We start from the raw sequence: 23,200 nt of genomic DNA on the forward strand, positions 1-23,200 counted from the left end.
TACAACATAAGAGTTACTTTTCCCTCTGCACTCTACAAATAGTTGTTTGGCTACAGATCTATGTATTTATCACTAGTATCTGAATTTATGTTTCACATTTATTACCTTTTATTCACAGGCAAATGATATTTACTCTATATAGCCTCTAAATTACCATTACATGTTATTAAGAGCCTCACAGAATCTTTTCAACAACAAAAAATTATTAGCTTGTCTAAAGTTTATCAAGCAACTTTTGCAGGCTAGATGCAACAAACCGTCAGATTTTAATGCGTATGAGCACAAAACTCTTGCAGCCATTCTAGTGGACACCTACATGCAACTGCTTTGGTGTTTGACATCTGGTTTAGATTATGAAAAAATACATCAGATCACAAAAAATTTCTTCCTCAATGATTTGTTTGACAGGCTTAAACATTAGCCAAAATCTTCTCTGCAAGGACTAACATCTGCCCACCTCATCAGGATACTTAAACACTTAATATTTCCAGCAAACAAAGTGCATGCAAGACATGATACTTCTCAAGCATTTTTAGTAAAGCTATAACTAATCTTGCAGAAGGCAGGCCAGCAATATCTGGTCATAAAGGATACAGCACCAGTGTCCACACTGATTAACATCAAGTTTTTATGGGAGAGAGTCTGAAACTGATGGCTGCCATGAAATACTGTGATTGCTGTTGAAGCATATATAGGTCCTCCTCTCAGGCCCCTTGAAGGAGCAAAGAATAGTAAACCCAGTTGCATCACTTATGCACCACTCATAAAATATAGATACACCAGGATACTGGGTAAGTAAAACCTGGGCACCTGTGAAAGCACATGAAAATTCTTCTTGTTTCTCTACCTTTATTCGTTTAGTACTATCATGAGGAGTTAGCTAGATCCTATTAAAATTCAGTGGCAGACTACAGAGTACTAAAACGTGAATTTGCATACTAATTAACAACAGAAAGTTCTGCAATCGGAATTATCAAAGACACTTTGGACTAATCTCTGAAGGGAAGAAGTCCTGATTCTACTTGATATTTGCTAAAAACTATGAACCAGCTAACTATTATAAAGTGTTCCTGACTGACAGATAAAATCAGTTTGGCTGTAAGTAATTTAAGCATGTCTAACTCAAGCATGTCTAAGGAGAAACTTGTATGACAAAATTTTGCTGCATTGACAAAATGAAGAAAGACATTCAATGAAAAAATACTATCAAAGTTGTCCAACTTGTTTCTGTGCTGAAAAGAGAAAGGCAGTCTTGCCATACATCAGTGCACTACATCAAGATGTATCCTGAATATGGGGAAAGGGAAAGATCATCTCTTTTGCTTGAATAACATGGTGTAAGACTCACTTCAAGAGGCAGCCAGCCTCCTGGAGGCAGCTCATGAGCACTGTTGTGTTTTTTTTAACCAGTTCAGGGATGACTTTTAACTAGACAATGTTTTCTATGCTCTTTTATCCTTTTCCTTTACATTCTTCATTAATATTTCAGAATATTAAAATATGACATTCACCATTTCAGTTGGAGTGCCTGTCTGGTCTATACATTTGCTCTTGCAGTTTTAGCACCATTTAAACCTTTCATATACTCTGAATCAGGTGACATCATCTTCTGGACTACAGGAATAGCACAAGCGCTCCTCAGAAGCTACTTCTGAATCAGATGTTGAGCTCTTCCTCTTATGATTCTGTGAAAAACTTGCAGGATATGCAATGTGTAATGACAACAGGATCTAGCTTCTGTGTTTGAAATCCTCTACTTGAGCTGCGTGGAGAGGCCCTCACAAACCAGCCTGTGCAATCCTTTGCTATTGCATGAAGAGCCCTTTGTGGTGGAGAGCCATGTTTGTGCCAATCGTGCTGCCCCAGTACCCACTGCAGAGGGCTCTGAGCCACCAGCATCAGTGCAGTAAGTCAGAAAACACTGCAGAAGGCTGAACTGTATCATCCTGCTCTCCATCAGTATTTCATATTATTTAGGCTTAGCCTAAGCTGCTCCTTAGGAGAACTACTTTTTCTCCTTTGTAAAACAGTACTGCCAGTTCAACATTTCTGATGGTAAGTGGAGCTAAGGCCAATACCAAATACTCAAAAATGAGCTGAAAACATGAGTATTCTCTTGTAATTATCAGTTTTGGTGCCTGGTGACCCTTGGTAAGGCCTTTGATAGCATCACAGGCTTATTCCTGTGTTACAAAAGTTGGACAAGCACAGAAATGCTAAGGGTGCGGGAGTAAAGGCCCTTACATTCACTCTGCCTTGGAGTCAGTATAAGATCTGAAGTTCTTGTATATAATCTTCTAGATGAAAGCTTAATAGACAAGCACTGAGCCACAAAATCACCACTATATAAAATAATAGAAAGCAAAAAAATATACATGACATCACAACCTCAATCACCAAAATTCAATATCATTTATACACAAAGAAACATTGAACTAAATTTGTACATGACTTAGTTTTTCCTCCTGTTCATATTAGTTCATCAACTGGTAGTTGATATCCTTTACATTTGATTTCATTTTTATTTCCTTCTGTCTGAGCATTAAAACTTCATAAATTACTTAAGAAAAATGGGTTTCTGCCTTTTGCTTCACTGTAGATGTTTTTCATTTGCCATTTGAACTTTGTAAATGAATGCTGTCAGCTATACTTGACTTCAAAAGCTACATTTCTAATCTGTCTTACTAAATCTTTTGATTTTAATGCATAATTTTTTGAGGTTTAATTCACAAATTTCTTTCTTGTACACCGATGGAAGAAAAGGATATGAAAGATTTGAATTCCAACATCTTAAATCTATTTTTCAATACACTAAAAAAAAATTCCACTATATTAGAGGATTCCAGCAGGGTGTGATAAGGCATTCTCAGCTCACATACTACTATCCATTGTCCTTACTTTCAGGAATAATCAGTGTGGCTGCTGGCATTACTAGCAATGATGTATACAGGTAAGATTTCTACTTCTTTAAAGCATCAAATAAGATGCCTTAGGTAAGCATTAAGTATCTCTCCACAGATTTTTGCCTAGCCTTAATTAGCCTGTCACCTAGCATATCCTATCTGGCATGTTGCTGAGTAAGCTCTTATGTTCATTTCTTGCATATCTTTAACCAACTCTATGAGAAGAGCATCTCCAGTTTTACCTCAGCTAAACCTTTGCTCACTGTGCAAATTCTATCCTTCTTCACAGCTAGCCAAATGTTTTATTAATTTCCAGTTTACAGGTTTTTTCAGTTCTTCATCTTTCCTCTGCATTTATTTCTGCCCTAAAATTTTGTGACACATAATTATGGTTATCACTGTGGCAACAAAGTCCCTACTGTTTTCTGATACACAGATTCTTTTTAAAAGGCTGTTCATTATGTCTTGGGGGGGGGCATTTTTCAGACTTTTCAGGACCCTCACCCTGACACATGCAGTCCTACATAGTGCACCTATTTAGTACAAAGTAAGTAAACAGAACGGCAGAAATCATCAGCTTTTGGCTTCACTAGAATCGAAGCAGTAAGAGGTTCATCTCTATTTTGCTTGTCAGTAAATTTCTTCTATCATAATAGCAGCTGCTTTGCTCCTTTGACAAAGTGTATGCTCTGTATTTCGCTCCTTCCATTACTCTCTGAATGCTCTGCTCTGCTGCCCTTTATCTGTCTTATTACCACAGCTCTATCACAAGAGGCTGATGACATCTGAAATGGTATAGCAAAAACTGACACATAAAGGTGTATTCAGAGGTAACTCACCACAGCAGGTGACTATCACAATGAAGTTGATTGAAAAGTGGCACGCAGTACAGGGCATGGCAGAGATGGACTGCTTGGTGTAAGTGATAACGCTGCACGTGTGAAGCGCTGCTAAGTCGTTCGAACCAAAGGAAGGATTGCTGCAGGTCTCAGTGCTACCATCTTCATTCTCACCTCCAACACTCCCTGTGAAAAGGCACATTAGAAAAGTGTCATCTCCAAAGGTGTTAAATGCACCACTCTCTGTGCTCCCACAGTCTCTGTGACAGCCACCTGACACACGAAAGAGCAGCATGGCCTCCTGACACTGCTTGGCACCTCAGCACACCAGGACACATGCACTGTGGGACCAATGGGACAGGCTGAGATCAAATGTTTTCTCTAGCTATCAGTGAATGAGTTATTGATGCAGTGAGGTTCACATATTTTTATAGCCTTTCAGTTCTGAGTATTAGAAAAGCAAAATGACATCCAGACCAATTCATGTTCCCACACCACAAAAAAGAGCAGGGCAGAGCTGACAGAGAAGGTGCCAAGCAGGAAGGTATAACAGGCAGTGGTAGTAGAATGATAACAAATTGCTGGAGTTAAGTCTAGAGCAAGGAGGAAATACACAGTGTAAAAGGATATTCATGAGGACAAATGATGTCTTCTAAATGAAACAGTAGATTGAATCTTGACTCCAAACAGGGATGGGGAGTTGAAGGGAAGGAGAAATGTCTGGTGAAAAGGGAACAGCCATAAGCACCAGGAAGCCCCTTCAGCCATCTCTATTTTAAAGCATATGACTGTAAAATCAATGAACAGTTACACATGTAAGAGATCTGGAAAAACAGTTCTTAATTTCATATTCGAGCATTATTTTTGAGCTTTACAATAAAAAGTAAGACATCGTTACTCCTTTATATTATTTATATTTAAAATCAGATTTTGGCAAGGAAGCAGTTGATTACTTGCAGTTCTGTTCTTTTTGAAGGTATGTATATACATTAAACAGAAGAGGATACTGTGCATGTGTGAATGCTCTTAAAGACATTTTATATTCCAGTACCTTGGAAAAGGCCACTTCTTCCAGGCATATAGCATAATCAGAACCCTTCTTTCCTTGAGCATCCACTTCTAGGGCATAAGTAAAATCCTAACTATTAAAATATCTCATTCATGACTGATGCATGCTTTTATCCTCCCCCTCTACTTTGTCCTGGTGAGGCCACATCTGGAGCACAGTGCCCATGATATGCTTCACAGTACAAGAGAGAAATGGATCTACTGGAGAGAGCCCATAGAAGTGCTTCAAAGATGATTGGAAGACTGGGACATTGATCTTACGAGGAAAGGCTGAGAAACCTTGGCAATATCATATTAAAAAAAAAAAAATCCCACCCCAAAAAAATGATGCAAAACCATAGCACACAACTTAACTTCAGACTTCACAGTTTTACAGCTACAGGAAAGAGATCTAAGTCAGGATTGCAGAACAGTGCACAGCCTTGGATACTTCTTCAGGTGGTAGGGTCTTGAGGATTTTCCAGCTACCCTTGAATGTCTAGATTCCAGCATTCCATAGCATCCAGCTGTAAATGTCAAGTCTTCATCCTCCACCTTATCGGCCAGTAAAGAAGCAGCTGAGCAGATGTACAAATGATCCTAACAGTTCTGTTTGAAAATTCTTCAGAGGAAACCTATGTTATTCCCGTCCCTGCTGTAGCTCTAAGCTATTCAAAGAATAGAGAAAAGTTCATATTTTCAGGTAGGCACCATACTTTCCAAAGTACAAATAATAGGTGATGAAGAAACATTTCATTGAAAACAAATTCTGTTTGATATGAAAAATGCATTGTCCACTTGAGATAAAATGTACTACTGTGGCCATAAATCTGCAACTGGAGCTGAGGGAAAAGAAGTAACTTCAGGTCAGAGAACTGCACCGAAGTGGAGGTGGTATAGATCATTTTATAATTTAGAGGCAATGGTTGCAAAGTACTTAGCTCTGATAGAGAGAATTATTTACAGCAAGTGCTGCGAATAATCTAGTGATATGTGAGGCTCCACAGTTACATAAAAGAGAGAGATTGCCCTTTGATCCAAATGTCTGTGCACTCTTATAGCCCTCATTACAGACACTGATCAACTAAGCTTCCTGCATTGCTGCTAGATGAAAAGAGATGAGGGAGATATTATCTCTCCTGCTCAGTAACTAATCTGTGGAATCTGTGGAATTATTTGAATAATGGCACAGAGGGCTGTACAAAAAATAAAGCCTGTAGTGACCACTGCTTCTGGGCAACTTCGCCTTGGAGAATGAATGCAGTGAATTCTGCTACATAAAAAGACAATGACAATAGAAGAAACAATTGTTCATCCTGAAATAAGCAACTTCTCACATATACACCAACACACAGGTATACTTTTCTTTCCACTTACTGCATTATGCTCATTCTGTTCACAATTAAAACTGATACTTTTCTTAAATAGAACACTTTCCAATCCAAAAGTCCAAAATATCCAAAAGGTCATATACAGAACTCCATGTAATAAGATCTTCATCAACTCATTCTTGACAAACATGCCTATGTAACTGAGGTCTAAATACTAAATATTAAACTCATATATACTGCACGGAAAGAAAAATGGAGAAAAAAACACAAAACACATCTAAATCTGGGGATGTGAACCTACAAAATGAATGCATTCTTCTATCGGAGGAGCATCCTGTTGTGCTAAATGCTGATTGCTTACAGAGTTTAGCCAAAGCTACTCAAGTGTGTTGGGTTTGAAACTGCTCTTGATGGATCTCAAACCTCCATTTAAACAAAGAGGCATGAAAGCACAAATAAGGTGGGGTTTTGTGCTTCTGTGTTGATTTATTTTTTCTTTTAATGTAATTTTTCCTCTGTAGTTACTAAGATCAGTTTTCATGGGAGCTCTCACTTCTGTATTTTACCGGATAAAATAATCTCCCCAATCAGTCTGTGTTACACTTGATACTCTTAGAGATTTATGTGCTTTTAGTCGAAACAAGAAAGCTTTTTTGAAGCCTGTTATTAATGTATTGATGTGATTTTTATGATGGCAGGCCAACAAATTCAGTAGTACTAAACAGGAGATAGCTTTTCAGGCATAGCTTTCCTTTGAAACACTCTATATTTCCTAATCTGTGTTGATTTGGATACTGATACTGCTCATACACAGAAATGAAGAACACACAGAATTCTCTGTATGGTGTTGGAGTGCTACAGATTTATTTGTATTTTAAGGAACTGCAGCCACAGAGAAAATTGCCATTGATTAAATGACATATAGTCTCTTATGCAGCGGAAATAACTAATAGAGCTGAGACTGCACAAAAGTGCAGTGTTCATCTTACACAAAGCATTCTTCAATGAGACAATATGCAAATCATTTTTTGTGCCATTGAAGATTCTGATTAAACTTAAAATTCAGGATTTTAAATTGAACTTTTTCTTATTGGATTGTTCACAATAATTCTACATCATATACATAAATAATTAACTGTTCTAATGTAATTTGCCAAAATAAATTCATAAATTATATATATACATATATTTTAATGCCAGCAAATTTCAGCAGCGTACAAACTCTGGGCATCTTGTGCCTGGATTTTACTAACACAGATCCTAAATGTTCCTAATAAAACGGAACACAAAGACAGAATTTAAACAATCTATATCAGTAAATGGTGCAAACTCATTGCCATAAATAAAGAAAGAAATAAATAGATGTACAGATGCATACATAAAATAAAGATGGCTGTTGTCACACAGATCAGCTAGCTTGATACTAAGGCATTTATGATATATACTACGGTTTGATATCTTAACCTTCATTATTTTGGCAATAAAAAAAGAGGAAATAAGGACACATTAGCATTAGTGCTTCTGAATTTAGCACTGGTATTTCATTGGCTTACAAATGAATATCTGTCATCTGAGTTCAATGAGGCAGTAACTCTTATAATGCTAAACATCGGAGTGATGCATACTCGAAATTCTAACAGGATAAGGAAAACAAAGTAAAATACATTTGATGTGAACATTTATGAATAAAATCTAGGAGAGAAGCTCAGCAATAGTAACCAACAATAAAATTAAACCATTTGGTTTTTAGAGTTGTTAAAAGCCAACATTGTTCAGACAGATAAAAAAAAAAGATTAAAGCAATCATGACACTAACATCAAACTGAAAGGAAAATGAAGTCTTTTCTTTGTTTGTGCATAACAAAACTTGACACAGTAACACCTCACATACAAAGAATATGTCATTTGAAGGGTTTTATAAATGATTAATAGCTGATAATGTCATGTGAGTGAAACTGAAATATATGACGATTTTACATATACAGTCAGAAAATGTTAAAGACTGTCCATATCTGTCAGCCATTACACATAACCCAATATGAATTTATTGACTGTTTACTATCCAGAGGGAGATCTAGTAGACTAGCTTGAGAAAGAGGTCCTGAAAAGGCATACATCTGCCTATGGTTGTGCCAAGCTAGCAATAAATGCTACTAGCATTACTGTCAGTCACTTGGTTGAACTGAGATTACAATGCTAGTGCCATGTTGTACCATGTCTTAGGAAGAAAAAAGATGGCACTGCAATATAGAATCAAGGCTCAGAGTTCTGTGGGGTTTGTTAAGTGCAAAATGGCTCTCAGTTAACTGCCCACCTAGAAATACTGAATTAATTTATAGAAGTAGAATTCCAGAGAAGGCCATTAACTTCAATGAAATAATTACTTGTATTCTGCTATAATTTAGGTAAAATTCTGACTAACATTCCAAATTATAGGGATTTCACATTTCTTTATATTCAGAAAAAAAACCTCCTTACTGTACTCATGATTTTCACACATCTGTGTGGTAAGAAATACATCAGTTCTTTTACCCGGAACTCCTAATACTGCATAGCTTTTCTAAAGAAAGATAGATATTCAGCTGCTTGATCATCATTTACTTACATTAGCAAAATTAAAATACAGCCCATAAACTGCTGAATGAAACTTCTAGTAAAGCTGAAATTGAAACTGGAAACACTACATCAAGAAAGTGAAGTTATTTTAAGACAGTCACCTGTATACGTGTACTCATTTATAAAGGCCTAGTTCTTAATTCAGTGTATATAACACTAATGAATACAAACTGCAAATATGCCTTCAGCCCTTGCTGTGGTCCTCTGAGTAAAACACCTGACTGCAGTAGCAGCCACAGCCAACCCCATACATCACAGAGCAAAGGACCATACAGGGGACACAGAGGGTTTAATGCTGTACCTCCTGTGAGATGTTGAATGTCTTCAGTTTCCAACAGAATCAGTGTTTTCTATGAGGAAATACATAATGTGACTTACCTCTGTTGTTTACCAACTCTGTAAAGGCAGACCACTTTTTCAGAGGCAGTCTCTTTTTCAAAGCCAGAAACCACAGGCTCTCCTGGGTAATGGATGCAGGCTTGGAGGTAGCTGTCCAAGCCAGCCACTTAATCTTCTCATCAAAAAGAGGTCCTACTTAGACTGTCTTTCGTGTTTATGGCGAGAAAGCTATTCCTGCTTGCTGATGCTCCAACCTTTTCCTGTAACCACTTTTTACTAAGAGGCCTGCAAAGATTGCCCCCAAATACACTCCATAAACACTCCCTTGACTTTGCCAGTGTTTCCATTAGAGGAAGGTACAGAGTGGAACCAAAGTGCTGAGCTAAAAGGAGAGGGAAAAAATATTCCAAATTAAAAGGAAGTTTTTCTTTTCCATTCACTGTTTTCAGCCTCCTAATTGACTTTGTGGAATCACGGCAGCAAGTTGTGAATGATGTATGAAATGAGAAATCCCTGCCCACCCAGAAGGAAAAGAATTCACAGACGTGTTTTGCAATCACTTCTGTGCTCTGCTGTTTGAAGTAGCATTTAGCCAAGCCACAGCCACAAAAACCTGCCAGCCACTGAGCAGCTTTTTCAGCATTGAAAGCAAGGAAGTCTATTCTGCACTCTAGAAGGGTAGCACACAAGTTCAATATTGAGTCTGCATTTTCAAGCTAAACTTCAAAACAATACTGATAAGTAAACAATATATGTTAAATGGAAGACTGAAAGAACATTTTTATGACTTGAGTTACACTATTTAACATTTATGAAAATAGAAGAGTTTCTTTTTCATTCTGTTTTTATAAGCTGATTATGTTACACTCATTTTCTCTGTGTACTTCAAGACAACAAATTGAGGCACAATAATTTAGGACTATGAAAAAATTCAGTATTTACAAAGGGCGGTGTAAATTTTCACTAATTGGTTTGTCTTTATAAAAATGTTGCTCAGTGAGCACAAAACTCCTTTTTGATTTAGAGACTTTAAATTTAAAACACATTTCAAGTCTCCTTCAAGGTTTTCTTACTGAACTGTTACAAAAGTTCCAAGAATTCAGAAATCCTTCACACAGACATTTCAAGTAAATGTGTTATTTTAATTCTTAATTTGGATTTAAAAAGAAAAGTGGTTTATTGATAAGCATTGTAATTCATCAAAACCACTAATAACAGATATATGAAAAAGATATTATTACTATACAACATTATTAATTACTAAGAATATCATAAGTTTCTCTATTTTAGTTTGGAGTCACTTTAAGTGGGAACTCTTGCAAGTAATCATGCATTTTTTTACTTACAAGCCTTCTGCTCCTCATATCAGAGATGTAATCTTTTCTCTTCTCTGCAAAAAAGGGCAATTTTCACTATTTAAATTAATGAACGTTTTGTTATTGGTTCAAATACAAGAAGATTTCCTAATGTAAATCAATTTTCAAGAGCACTTCAGTTAACCTCCTACTTATATCACAAAGGCTATAGTTGACTTTGGGTTAAGGATAATATTAGATGGAATTTATGCATGATTGCATGCATATTTATACACACATTAATGCTAGCCCCTGTATGTTTTTATCTGTATAAAAGACTAACAATTATACCTCAGTATTACATCCTTTTACATGAAAGAGTTAGTGAAAAAAGAACAGTTTAAACATTGTTTAAATTTTAGCTCTTCCCTACATAAAAAAGCAGAAAAAATACCCTTACAAATATAAAATGTCTCTAATAGTATATATATATATATTCTATTTATGATATGCTATAGTATAAAATACTATATTTGCAGGAACAATAAAATTATCTGTACCCAACAGCATTAATACAAGTCCCACAAAAGCTACACAAGCACTCAATACTAGCAGTAGCTCCCTTTACTACTTTGACTACTTGCAAGGTAAAGTTTTGATTTCATTGCTAGCTTTGCTACTGACTTACCATGGCTACGATTTCAATTGGTATGCATAAGTCAAAAATGTGCACTAGAAAGCAAAAGCTTATGGTCTAAATGGTAGAGTGAATAAGCCAGCACAAATCAGCTGGCTCTCAATTTATTTTCCCTTCGGCTGACTAAATCACTTCCATTAGGATTCTGAGCCTTAGAAATGAATTTAATTAATAATAAGGATATTATTTATGTTGTTTTTGAACAAGAAATTTTTAAACACTGGGTAGAGGAACTTTTCAATATATTAATTTTCAGAAAGTGGGAAATCTGAAATGATTTACCCATGAGATTTGAGCTCTGTCCTAGCAGGTTCCTCTTTTTTAAGAACAGGTCCTGTTTCCACTAGAAGATACTAAATAACATCAAGCCTATTCAGATTAGCTATTTATTGCACTTTTATTTAAGAGGTCACAACTGAGATGAACTGAAAGGCCAGCTAATGTTAAACTGATATGTATATAAACTTCCTAAAAAGTCTGTTGTTTATACCTTACATTACTATTATGGAATTATTTCTTTTTCTACTCCTTTGACCTACGACATGTTTAAATGCAACAATCTTTCTAATAACTGTAGTTGCATATTAAAAAGGCATTGCTTCCCAGCATTAGAATTCAACAGAACTTTATAAAGACAGTAATAGATGCTTTTCTTTTGCAACCTCCTGGTCATCAGAGCTCATTAGAAATAGTCATTAAGAAAATGTTTACCAAGAATATTTCAGTTGTCCAAGACTTGCTGAAAGGAAGATATATTCAAAGTGACAGTACATTGCAGCAAGGTGAGCAAAACATTTGGAAAGAGATTCCATAGGAAAGTCTGCTGCAGTCCATGTGGTTTAAACATGAGTGTCACTTATTCAAAATGTCATCTGCACAATCAGATTGCCTTCAGCTCTGTATTAACAGCTGATTCATTCATTGTAACTTCTCTAACTGCCAGAAGCAGTTCGCGATCTTTGTTGTCCAAACGCATTTTGTCACAGCAAATCCCAGCAAAGAGCTAATATTGTATCTTCTCTTTCATGGGGCTTTGTGTTCATGTTTCTGAATCTGATTTTAACCTCTGCAAATTGTAGTATCAACTTTTTGGTTAATAAAGATGGTCATATTTCAGGAGCTTATTTAGAAAGTATTTCTTCATTCTTTTCAAATTTTACTTCCAAGTTAAAGGACTTTGGAGTTAGGCGATTTCCTCTGGAACACTGCAAAAGATCTCTTTTGTGGAGTTCTGAGCATAATTATGACTGATACAGGTCATGTAATCAAACTACTATTACTGGTGCTTAAATGAATTCTACTTTTATTCACTACTTTACTGTGATTTCAGAATTTAAAAACTTTACTTAAATCTGCACTCTGCTGGAACTGTGGATATCAGATCCACACTGAATTTGCTCTCTGCTACATGGAGCTCCCCCAGTCACTCAGTAACAGAACACGCTCTCTGTAGCCATGAACTGATTTGGCCTAGAGCTACTTTTCTGGTAGAAAGTGAATGCATCCTGTCAGCAAGAATCAGAATGAGTTTAGGATGGAAAAATAAAATAGAATTATTTTAAACAGATTCCTTCAATGTCTATGATTACCAGAAAAGAGAAAAAAACAGTGTACACAAAATTATTTACCTACTCGGTCCACTCAGTGAAGAATATGGATGATATCCAGCAATGATCATTAAAAAAAAGTCAAGGTCTAGGTATGACAGAAGAAAATAAATCTGCTGGCACTTCTTTCTTAGGCCTGAAGTCTGAAAACAAAGACCCTGGTTAGTACTAGGAATTCAGAGATTGAGCTTTCATCCTCTCTGTTTCTGAATAATATTGAAGACACTTATGAACTATTCAGGATACAAGTGAAGAGAAACAAGGACTAATATTCCCTGCCACCATTTATTTTTTAAAAAATCTGAGTAATTATTAAAAGGTTTTGCTTCTGATGGTAAAAAACTCATGCTCAGGTGCCTCAGAAAGAAGTAGATGTGCAGAATCTAGTTTCTTGTGAGTGACTGATCACAGTTATTTGCAGCTCTTATCACTTCCCAGCAGTTGCAGAATGTTCAAGCATTGTGCAGCATCCACACTGTCAACAACAGAAAAATTATCTAATTCTGGCCATCAGCATACAGCAGCTGCTGTTGTGTAGTTTAGTGTTGCAGTCACACAGACACCACTGTGCCAGGACAGATGTAGGTAATACTCTGATTTTAGCAAAGTCTCATTCAAGTATGAATCACGATACGGTATTTTTGTTCCTTTCTGTGAAGCTGGTTTGTTCTCCTCTGATTGTCATCTGAAACTGATTCTAGTCTTTCCAAGAACACAAACAGCGTACAGTTTTACTTGAGCACTATCATAGCACACAAATCCTGAGAAATATGAAGGATGACTTAAATTGAAAAGGACTGTTGGACCTGGAAAATAACACTTAGTCAAAATACTTTTCTCCAGCAATTTAACAAAATCTGTTGTTGTTCAGAGAGTGTAGTGCCAAGATACAAATTATCTCCTCTGAAAGAAGCTGATAAACCAGAGATGCTCAATTGCCTGTAACTCAAGAAATGAAAGTCCAGGCATCACTAAAAATAAGACAAGTGTATGAAGGGATATTTGGGCTTCTCAAGAACAACAAGCAAAAAATGCTTCGTGCTGGATTCCTAATTCTTCAGTTCTTTCCAATTAATTGTGACCCAAGTGCACTTTATAATTTATAGTGCAATTTATAATTCATTTGAAATTGGCGACGCACAGAGAACTGGTAAAAGTGTGAACCCTGAAAACAACAAGCATGCTTATCCACTACTGAACTCAGTAGAGCAATACTTACACCTTTCTGATTTTGGTAATTATCACATGGGGACACCTACTGGAGTTATTAAACTGAAGATATGAGTGAAAGTTGCTTTCAAATGACTCTAACGTGCAGTTTCACAGCGAACCCATACAGTGTTCTCTTTCAAAGAGTGGTTGTTTGTCCTGCAAGGACTATGGTTTACTAACTCTGCCAAAAGGAAGGCAAAAATGCAGCTTGCATTATCCCCACCATCATTCTCTGTGGATAATCTTCATGATGTGAGAAACATTAAAATATTCAGCATAGCTGTAAGACAGTAAGGAAGACACCTGAGTGAGTGAACTTATCGAGACAAATGAAAAGCAGAAAGAACTCTGAACAGCATCTGTTAAAGTATGATTTTTATCATATAATTCATGCCTTTGATTTTTACTTGATATTTGCTTTATAGTTTGAACATTTAGTAAGAACATTAAAAAAGGAAGCAAGACAAGCACCAGAACAATAGGGATAAAATGGTTTGCTTAAATATGCCATTGGGAAAATACAGACAAATTCAACCTTGGGAGTTATTTTCACTGAAGTCCTTTCTCCCTCATGCAATGATAGAAGCATAGAATGGCTGAGGTTGGAAGGGACCTCAAAGATCATCTGGTCCCAGCCCTCTGCCATAAGCTGGCTGCCCCCCACCAACTCAGGCTGTACAGGGCCTCAACCAACCTGGTCTTGTGCGCCTCCAGGGATGAGGCAGCCACAATTTCTCTGTGCAACATGTTCCAGTGCCTTACCACACTTTGAGTAAAAAATTTCTTCCAAATATCTAATCTAAATCTTTTAGTGTAAAGCCATTCCCCCTTGTCCTATCATTATTCAGTTGTGTGAAAAGTAAGCCCCCTTCCAAGTACTGGAAGGCTGCAGTGAGATCTCCCCAGAGCCTTCTCTTTTCCAAGCTAAGCAAGCCTAGCTTCCTCAGCCTTTCTTCATAGGAGGTGCTCCAGACCTTTGACCACCATTGTGGCCCTCCTTTAGATCCACTCGAACAGTTCCACATCCTTCCTGTGCTGGGAATCCCAGGCCTGGACACAGTACTCCAGATGAGGCCTCACAAGGGCAGAGAAGAGGGGGATAATCTCCTCCCTTCCCTGTTACAACCCCTGGCCATGATACTTAACACAGCAAGAAAAGCTCAGTGTAATAAAGTAAATCAAGATCTCATTTCAATCCTCAATTGAGTTTTCAGCTGGGTGCCCCAAAACCATCTGCGAGAACGTGCAGAAAGGGGAACCAGTAGGGTATTCTTAAGGTTGTATTTTTGCTCCTATTGCAGTGCTGCTGTAACTTCAATGGCCTGCATCTCTTGGAGCACCATAGTCTTTGTATGGTTCTGAAAGTTTTGCACAGTTTTGCACTGTATTTTTTTAATGAGAGTTATTCTTTTAGTCCTTAGATAATTAATTAAATTAAATATGCTATGCTTGAAAGTGTCGTGTATCAATTTTGAAGACTTAATTATAAAAGCAAATTAAGCTTTGATTAAGCTTTTCTTCTGAGAGCAGTAGCTGTCGTTCTCCTTTGTGTTAAAATAAGAGAATCATTCTGGCTGAGTGTACAAAAATGTCACCATATTATCTATTCCTGACAGCAGTCTGGAGTTGGCCTTGTCTGAAGACAAAAGCTGCAGGTGCAATGGTCATTTTCTGCATTCTGCATCCACAGAGAGCCATGACATTATGTTCCCTTGCAAAAACTAGGAGAAAAGATCAGTTGCAAAGTGGCAATACACAACATTTAGAATCCCATTGTTGAAGGAAGCTGACATATGAAAAGGAAATTGTTTTGTTAACCTAAATGCTGAAAATTATGTTTTTAATTTTTGAGCTCTTAGCATGATGAGATTGTCTGCAAATTGCAAAGATTCTTGTACTTGTATTAATGCAGAAAAATATAATAAATGAATTTAACTAGAAAAAATCAGGAAATTTCAGAATCAGAACTCTGAAAAACAAAGCAATACCACCAGAACAAATCTTAAGTAGAATGAGGATAAAGGGGACTGGATACTGTTTACAGCAACGCAGTCCTTAATTTGCATGCTGAGAAGATTACTTGGAAACATAAAGCAGCTTGAAATCCAGCAAACTTATGAACTCTACAGGTAGTCTGCTTCACCTATTTCCATGAGAGCAAAGTGCATACAGTTTGCACTATGTTCTCAGGCATTTAGATCTTCTGAAAGTGCTCAACATGGCACCCAGTAAAAATTATTCATCAGTAGAAACAGAGGATTAGTTAACAGAAACTGAAGGCTATTTTAAAGGGAAGGAAGCAATACCAACAGAACAGGACCACTTCTGCACAGTGCACATGCCAATCATTCCATTGGACAGATTCCTATCACTTGAAGTACTGCCAGAGTTATGCAATAACTTTAATCTGGAACTGAAGGTGCTAAATTTAATGCCAAAATCATAATTAACAGCTTTCTCTGCTTTAAAGCAAATTAAATAGTTCCACACTTTTGCAGTGGAAATGTAGTCCAGTCGATGCCAATTTGTATTAACACAGCAATTAAAGGGCACTACCATTGTACTTAGAAATTGAAAATCGAGGCTCCATTTGCACAGATCTATACTACTGCACTCAACACTTGCCTTAGAAAATAACAAGGAATAAAAATAGAAAAGGCAAGTATTCTTCATTTCATAAACAGTAACAAAGACAAGGAATTTGGTGGTTTCATATCACCTAAATACAGTCAAAGTACTTAAGACACCTTAGTTAAGAGTGCAGAAGCTTGAGGCTTTTTTTATACTCTAGGGGAAAGATCTGTACACCACAGATCTTAGGAGAGCCAATTAGCTACGCAGAAATGCCACACTTCATCCATTAGCTATGCAGGGAGCCTGAGGCAGCACCATGACTACTTTGTGTCTCATTAAATATCAGAAGTTAGGCGGCACAGAGCCAAGCCAGAGAGGTTAGAAGACTTGCCCAAGGTCAGAATGGGTGATTTGGCAGAACAAAGAACAGAATCCAAAACTTGGTAGTCTCGGACCACTTCCTTGGTCCCAAGTCATCTGTAATACCATTAGCAAAACGAGAGGTACATAAAACTGAATTTAGAAGTATTCTTGCCTAAATGAAGCTACAGTCTAGTAAAACCTGGACATGCTGAGAATCCCAAGTATACAGCTACTTTCTGAAAAACTCCCATAGGGAGCAATTGCAATAAACTATTGCTTCTGCTCTCAAATTGCCCCCAGGAAAACGCAGAGTGCCTCACAGTGCAGATAGAGTTTCTATTCATTGTTATACTTGGTCAATGTCATGTATAAACTCTTATGGCTCAACTACACCTCAGAGAGGCAGTCACCAAGGAGGCAGGTCAAGCCCTAGGGAAGGGTGCAAGCATCAATTTGTATTCTACCATTTCTGTCTATTTTTTGTACCAGAAGAAAACTCCACTGGAAGTGGGAAACATAATGAGGTACTGCTACTCATCCAAAGCATGCCAATTCTGAGGAAACAGATGAATTATATTGGGAAGAATGAATAGGTACTATTTGTAATCAATGCCTTAGCAGTTTTCATATCTTGTCTTATGTTACTTTTTCTTGAAGTAAGCATGGGCAAAGTTAACCATGTAATTGAAGTTTTGGAGACATAGGAAGTAATAAGGAAAAATAAACCACAAGTCATCTGTGTTATTTAATGTATCATCTGTGTGCAACCTAACCAAACATTAACATTCAATTAAAGCATCTAAAATACATGGGTTATAATTTTCTCAGGAAATGGGATGAACACCCATTCTGAATCTGTACAGGAACTTCTGAAGGAAATTCAGTGTTCCATTGGAATCTGCAAGTCCAGTGAAATATATATTAATGAGAACTCCCCAGGTTCACACCAGAGACCTATTACTAACAGTCGTTAAACTGAGAGGATGTTTCATCTAAAGACAGTAATGCAATTCATAAAATAATCTTATTCTATAAAATAACACTTTAGTTCTTCAGAGAAAGGTGACAGACATTTTTAATTAAGGTCTTTACTCTCCACAAGTATTTGTTTGTGGGAGAAGGAGAGAATTACTAGCTGAAGGTTTGTATTGGGTGTGACTGGGACTGCAAATGGGACTGCAGATGTCCCATAGTCCCTACCAGGCAAACATTTAATATGCTAGTCAACTGTAGGAAACAATTATAGTATAGAAAGCTTGTGACAGAAATGGCTTTGCAATATTTATTTTTAACAACACCAAATAAAGAGTTATATAGGAAGTACAATACATCATTTCCAATTCCATGCATATACTCCTCAGAGCAGCCACAACAACGCAGGAATACAGGATATGCCACATCACAGTAGATGATTACTCTATCAAGTCCAGCATCCTGCCCGCATTTCAATGACGGGGGAAAGTATGCCTTGAAGTTGTTTGAATTGTAGTTTTTCAAGGTTATGAAGCACTTTTGGATCCTTCTGAATGAGAAGTGCTATGTAAACACTGATATTTTTACTCTAACATGCAGTTATAATTTAGCACTAAAGGGTGATAGGCCATGGAGTGCAGTAAAAACTCTTCCAGCTGAGAAGAGAATAGTTTTTATTACATTTTTGAGCAAATAAACCAAGTGGGAGAGCCATGAAATCATTCTAAAAATGTGCTTATTTTGAAACATATTGTTTTTTAATATGGACTGAGTCATACTGATTAGAATGGAATCATGCTATTTTTTAAATTAAAGAAATAAGTAAGAAGTGAAAAAAAATCTCAGAAGTATCAGTGCTTATGGTCTTAGGTAATTTCCAGGTTTCTTTGATTTGTACACATTTTCAAGCATGCATCAGAACACAGAGCACATACTTCAAATTCTCCACACCTAAACCAGCTCTCAGCTGAAGGGCATAATGTGCAGGGCAGAAAGGCATGAATTACACAGCAGTTTAGTCTCACTTCTGCATTGGCCTTACAGTTGTAATTCTACACTAAAGACATTACATGAAGTGTATTTCAAAATACCAAGTGTAACTACATTCATCAGTACCTTGGTCAGGCTTTGGAAATATTTATTCAATGGAACATGGAAATAGGTATTGCAGTTCACATACTTAATGCAGTCATTCCAACATTCAGCTGACAGGCCATCACTACTTGATTAGAAATAGGTACAAAAAAATCCTCCCATGTCAAAAATGTAAAGAGAATTCTAGGAACTTACTCTAGTTAGTGATTTGTAAAAATAGCTACCCTCAACGTTTTAGGTGTGAATTGTTTGCCTTATTGATGCTCAGGGGATGGCAAACTCTAGAAGACAGTCCAAGGCAAGTCACAGCGCCTGGCCTCTCTGCTCCTTCACTTCTACTTTCAGGGCTCACAGACAAGTTTTTCAATTACACTATGACCATTTATCCATCCATTCAAAAAAAAATTGTGAAGGGGCTAATATAAGACTTTATTGAAAAGATCTTCCTAATCATCACATGCTCACTGTAATATAAATATTGCATATTCCAAGAAACACTTGCTGAGCCTCACTGTTGCAATTTCAAACCCTATTTTTTCCAGTCTGCCTCGAAGGAATATTACAACATAATACGCTTTTGAGAGCTTCTTCAGTGAATTTTTCTGCTTTTTTTACTTCTTCAAGGCACAGTGTTATTCATTTCAGTATTATCCATTTTGCTTTTCCCTTTTTATACTGTTCTTCCCTGATGCTGTCCTTCTTCATTCCCTCCAGTCACATGGCACTCTCATCAGGTTTTTGCATACACATTTCAATCTTAATCAAACCGATTTTACACATATATAGGCCTAAAAAGACTCAAATTCCTCCTACAGGCATAGTTTTATCACAAACTTCATGTGAAACTGTACTGTAGCATTGAGGATAACTAATTCAGGAGACACATGGTTCTTATTTTGCAATGAAAAATTCTCTAAATTTTTTTCTCCAGTTTATTATCCTGGAAAATGACAGTTTTTTCCCACCACTACCCCCCCCCCCCCCCCACAGCTCACATTAGTCAAACATCTACCAGTGTGTTTGAATGCATCTAGTCACTGTTTAGCAGGTCGTTATTTTGCATTCCACTCATTCCAGTATTAATTTTTACTGCTGTAGATGAGAGCTCAACAAATCCATTAAGATCTGTGCAGAAACTCTTCCACAACAGCAAACACAGGCACAACTTTCAGTTTCCATAAAGAAAATAAATGAAACCCTATACACATCCTGACAACACGATAACACAACATATCTACCCTGTTCAGGGGCTGGAACTTGATATTATTTTATTGGATAGTATAACTACCGTTTTCTTCAAGCACAGCCAGGCCCATCCCACCTGTATCCTCTGCAGAAGTCAGTTGATTGCTAATTACAACATATTATTAGTGGACATAAACAGTGGTAATACATTCGCAGTTCACTGACACTGACTGGAATACACATGGCATACTTTCCACATGGGTTGCTCCGAAAGTAATGCCTCCTGTTGATTTCCATGGAAACTACAACTCTTACAAAGAGCACAAAAACACTATTTGAGAGACACAGTTCTTTGGCTGCAGGGAAAGCATCCAAAAAGTGAATAATCTTTGTGTAAACTTTTGGTCACTGATTTGGACTTGTGACTCAAAGAGGCAGAAGTGGTTGAAAGATATTGGTCAGTTTGGATTTTCTGTTTGGTATCTTTCTCTGAAGTCCATTGCCCACAGTGACTCCGCCATTCCCAGTACCAAGGAGGAAGATTCCTGCTGAGTGAGCAGATAAGTTCATATTTTGTTCCAAAAAGAAAAAAAAAGAAAAAAGGAGAAAAAAACCCTTTCTTTTTATTACAGAAAGCCAGTTTGTGATAATACTTATCTCATGTGATTGTAACTCTGATTTTTCTAAAGGAACTTGGCTTAAACATACTCACAGCCTTTAAAGAAAACCTTCCAGTAGACAGATAAAGTATGTGCAATGTGTTATTGGCTTTTACTTTAACCTTTCTGAGCTCTGATTTCCAAGCTGTTTTTCATTCTGAATACACAGCACTCCACCTCACACTATCATTGCCTTTTTCCTCTTTTCCTTAAGAATCTGTTTTCATTTAACATAAATTCCATCACATTTGATTTAACATAAAACATTTAAATTCTTGAAATGAGATGCAGTAACCTTACATAGTTTTTATGCAAAAATGGTAGATTTATTAAGCAAAAAAACCCATGACACTGGGTGCCAGAAAGCCCCAGCTATGATCAAACAGAATTGCAGCTTCCTGGTATTTGGCAATAAAGGAGAAGTAATGGCACTGTGACATGAAAGTTGAACACATAGTAGTTTGCACTGATGTGGTAATCATCCAGTAAGTATTACAAAATGAGAAGTGGGTTTGATTTCTCAATTCCTAAATATAGAATGACTTCCAACAAAGTCTCCTTTCAGTTAAGCTCACGCATTCAAAAAAAAAAAATAAAAATCATATCTGGAGTTGAAAAAGGGTATCGGTCTTGTGAGAAATGCTTTTCATTTTGTTGCATCTCTAGTAAACTCTGCCAAACCAAAGGAAAGATGTTTTAAATTTTCCTACATATCAGTACAAGAGAAGTTCATTCCAGTGTTGTTCTCAGATTCTAGAAAATGAGTTTTTTTCAATATTACTGAGGGAAAGAACACACAGGTTTACTTAAAAGGTAAAATCCTTAACTTAAAAGGTTAAAATCTCTTTTACTCAATCTATATTTATTCTTCATTCAATTTTAAAAATAGACTACAGTCCCAGATTCCTCTCTCCTTCACTCTCCAAACATATCAAGAGAAACTTAGGTGCCTTTTCTTTTGAAATGCAACCTCTGTTCTTTACAGTGTAGGGGGCATAGGGCCCTGGTGCTCCAGAAACAGCCTGAGGTTTGTGAAACAGCCTAGGGATTTAGGATTAACGCAAACAGAAAACTTGCATTGTACAGCCAGGGCAGCTATGAAATCTCAGCTATCTTACCAGCTGTGGTTTGCATATGTGCAATTTCTAGTTTGAAATCTTTAACAAAACTTTTGGTTTCACTGAGAGGTGGGATTGTGATTAGTTTTATCTGTAGTCCTCCAAACTAAACAGATTTTCCATTCTGATTACAAACAATACTCACTAAATAGCAATTTGCAGCATTCTTTGGGGTTGGAAAAACTAGAACAGGAGTATTTCAACAGAATACAATTTATAGAAGACACGCTGTTACTACAAGACAGCTCTCCCACAAGAAACACAGCAGCACCAACAGCCCCACTGAAAATCTCATTTCCATTAGTATTTGGAAAGCATACACATGGTGTGAAATGGGCTTTGCTACAGAAAACTTACAAAATAAGAGGAGAGCAAGGAGGAAAGCAAGTTGCAGAAAATCAGAGAAGCCAGTTGTACTGCTGGGGGAGGAAGGAATGCAATCCAGATCTGCACTCACAATCCAGTACAATTTCTAGACCAATTCTAAGCATACAGTTTAACCCATGATGCATACTAGCAATTTCCCTTCTTGCACATTTCTGTATTCGGCTGCTTTTGTTCGTACTTCCTTCTTCCCACATGCAATCTACAAAGTCAGTGGTGTCTCTAAAAACTGTGCCTCCATACGGCTGAACACAGCCTAAATATTTTGGGTGCTGTTATAAATAAAAATGACTATTTAAGTCTTGCTAATTAACAGATTAAAGCTTCTTCTGTAAATAGTTCTGGACACAGATTTTATTTTTCATGGAATAAATCTGTTTGAATCTTTGGACTTTCGGGACCTTTTTGTTTATCAGTGCCGTTTAGCATTTTCTCAGCTTTTAATACTCTGTTGTTCAACCATGCATGACATACTTCCAGTGGTAAGTTAGTGTAGCAGCACATGATTTCTCTGCCTTTCGGATTGTAAATGTTTGTACTGCTGCTATCAACAGCTAACTTACTCCATACTAGGCTCTGTATATATATAACTAGATACCATATTTATACTCAAAGAAGCATTAGGCAAAACCAATCCCTGTATAACAAGGAATAGTGTAATTTGCATGAACGGACAGGTCTTGAAATGGAAAGAATTAGGATCTTTGTGGTTAAGTCACTTGCCCTTAAAACATTAACTTTCACCTACAACAGCAGGCCAGCAGAAGCTGGCAGACGTGATTTTTCTTCTACTAACTCAATAAAGGCAGGTCAAACCAAGTTAATAAATCAGCCATCACCATGCAGCATGCAGTTCTGCTGCTCTGAGAGAAAAGAGGAGATGAACAGGTTTTACTCTTCACCATCTATCAGATGCGCACCTGTCCGACTGCTGTCCTTACAACACAGGGAAAAAAAGAGGGTC

Source organism: Lagopus muta, chromosome 13 (assembly GCF_023343835.1).
Source record: "Lagopus muta isolate bLagMut1 chromosome 13, bLagMut1 primary, whole genome shotgun sequence".
NCBI lineage: Eukaryota > Metazoa > Chordata > Aves > Galliformes > Phasianidae > Lagopus > Lagopus muta.